We start from the raw sequence: 2,885 nt of genomic DNA, 5'->3' as shown, positions 1-2,885 counted from the left end.
GGATTTCTATTTTCTATGGACCTTCCGCTCCTAATCTGATAGGTACTGTTAGACCTCCATGAAACCTGTATGGATGTTTTTTAAAGATATGATTTGAGAAAATTTTTCTGTTCATCTAGTGATTCATTCATTCTTATTGAGTTTATGTCACCTTCAGTTTTGTTAAGTATTATATGTCTTTATCCAAGTTGTTCATAAAAATGTTGAAAAAAAGATATGTGCCCCACAGAAATAGTGGGTCTGTGTGACTTGACAAACTGATTCTAAGTTTATGTTGAAAATAAAAGATCAGGGATATCTAAGATATTATGGAGGAAGAACAATATGTTTTATAAAGCTAACACAGTATAGTATTGGTACATTAGTACTGGGGTAGATGAATAGATCATGAAACATAGTACAAAACTCAGAATCAAATTCACACATATTTCAAAACTTGATTTATGTTAGAGTGGCACAGAAGATTGATAGAAATTAATGAGAAGTAATAAAAGTTTCAAAATATGTTGCTACAATAATTCTTACCTGGCAGGGGAGATATCATGATCACACAGGTGCTTTTCCCTGCATGAGGCATATCCACTGCACCTGGCTGTACGGACCCCTGCTATTTCTCCAAATGTGGAAAACTCAACTTCATAATTTGTGAGAGTGGAGGGACTACAGTCACACTCTCCCCTTAATAATAAAAAAAGTTGGCACAATAGATTATGCATATAGAAAAAACTAGATGTCTACTTTGTCTCATAAGCAAAACCAAATTTTGGGTTGATCTAAGGACATAAAAAGGAACATCACAAATATAATATGCTGGTAGATAATAAGGAGAATAATTTAATGACTTCAGGGTAGGGAAGAATCACTTAAACAACAAAAACTACAAGCCATGAAGAATAAAATTGATAAACTTAACTATATTAAAATTAAGAACTTTTGTTCATTAAAAAATGGAACTGTAAGGTGAGACACAAATTAGGAGGAGAAATTTGCAAACATATGACTGGCAAAGGATTTGAATCTAGGGTATATAAAGAATCCCTACATACCAAAAAAATACTTTACAGAAGAGGAAACTTGAGTGACCAAAAACATACATAAAAAGAAATCAACTTCATTGTTAATTGTGGGAGTGCAAATTCAAACCACGCTAATACTCCATTTCAACCAATTGGCAAGTTGAAAGTTCTAACATTACCAAGTATGGTAAGGAGGGGGATCACAGGAAAACTTTATCTCTGCTAGGACGCTTATCCCTACCATAAAAATCTAAATGATATAAAGTTTAGAATTAAAACTGTGAAGTTCTTTTTTCTTTTTAAGATAAGAAAATAATAGACACAATTGCAAATGATGGTTCCTTCTCCTGGATATGGATGGTTTTAAATGGGTTATGCATTCTCTAGTTTGCTAATAATTTGTATAGAGTTCTCAAAGAGTGATTGTAGGCCCAGCTGCATAAGCAGCTCCTGGGAACTGGTTAAAGATTAAATCTCAGGCCCCACCTCAGACCTTTTTGACTGGAAACTGGTAGTGGGGCTCAGAAATCTGTTTTAACAAGCCCTCCAGGTGATTCTGCTGCACACTAAAGTTTGAGAAGCACTGGAGCAGAGCACATATTCTGGTGTCAGATGCCTAGGTTTGAATTCTGGCTCTGCCACTTACTAGCTGTGTCATTCTGAACAATTTACTTAACCTCTCTGTTTCCTCCTCTGTAAAAAGAGGTATTGATGATGATAACACTTTTGTAAAAGGATTTTTATTAGGTTTAAATGAATTAATCCATGTAAATGCTTAGGATAGTGCTTGGCACACAACAAATACCATATAAATAATTTGAATATTTGCTACTCTAAAAAATCCTGCCCACTTCATTTATTTGCATTACCATTCCAGCCCCTGAAGATATCCAGGTTTGCAATTCTCAAATATATTCTCAAACAAAATTTTTCTTACTTTGCAAATTAAATTATTAATTCTTTTCTTTACCTCCTACCTGCTATTTTCATCATGTCTTCAAGTAAAGGTAAACTAGTGGTTCTGTAATCATCTCTGCAAGTTGCTTTTGCATGCTGGAATGTAAATCAACTGAGTAAAGAGTACTTCTCCTGGGTCTGGAAATTAGAAATAATTTAAACCATGAAGGATTTTTTTTGCCAAGTACTCACTCAGCCCAGAATTCAGTTTCCTAATGATATTTATTTTCTCTTTCCACTTCGAATGTCCTTCTCTGTAACAGAAAATATAAAAGAAAAAATGTTCTTCTGTTATAATTACACCATTTAATTTTTCCAAATGATGGACCTATTACTTTAGTGTCCTTTCTCATTAATAGTACATAATTAAACTGCATTCAATCATTCATTCGACAGGTATTTATTGTGTATCTAACATAGTAAGTATGGAATATATAACATATTCTAAGCAATAATCTATGTGCAAGGGGTATAGTAGTGAGCACAACACATAAAAAACCCTGCCCTCATTAATCTTGCCCCCTACTTGTAATCTGTTTTGGTTTCCTCACTGTCAAAGCAAATACCATGCAATGTATTGGCTTAAACTGTGGGAATTTATTGATTTTGAGGCCAGGAGAAGTCCAAAATCAAGGTCTCATCAAGGTGAGGCTTTCTCTTGGAAAACTATGGTTTTGGGACTGGCTGCTGATGATCCTTGGACCTTGGCTTTTCTGTCACACAGCAATGCACACGTTGGTTTCTTCTGGCTTTTCTCTTCTCCTTTAGGTCCCCTTGACTTTCAGCTTCTGGCTGCTCCCTCTGTCTTTATCTCTCTCTGTGGCCTTCCCTACCAGGCTTTCAGTAATAGGATTAAGAACTATCCTGAATCAGTTGGGCCACACCTTATTGAAGTAACTTCATCAAAACACC

The 2,885-nt window shown here is 35.0% G+C and overlaps 1 non-coding gene across 1 annotated transcript; it reads left to right on the top strand.

Moving 5' to 3' along the window:
* Positions 1 to 517: 517 nt before the first annotated feature.
* LOC111767188 (U1 spliceosomal RNA) lies at positions 518 to 681 on the top strand. The gene has a single exon (XR_002799076.2). It is a non-coding gene; the product is annotated as a U1 spliceosomal RNA (small nuclear RNA).
* Positions 682 to 2,885: the final 2,204 nt, after the last annotated feature.

This window comes from Dasypus novemcinctus, chromosome 3 (genome assembly GCF_030445035.2).
Source record: "Dasypus novemcinctus isolate mDasNov1 chromosome 3, mDasNov1.1.hap2, whole genome shotgun sequence".
NCBI lineage: Eukaryota > Metazoa > Chordata > Mammalia > Cingulata > Dasypodidae > Dasypus > Dasypus novemcinctus.
The sequence above is the reverse complement of the archived record's forward strand: the minus strand, read 5'-3'. Positions and strand labels throughout refer to the sequence as shown.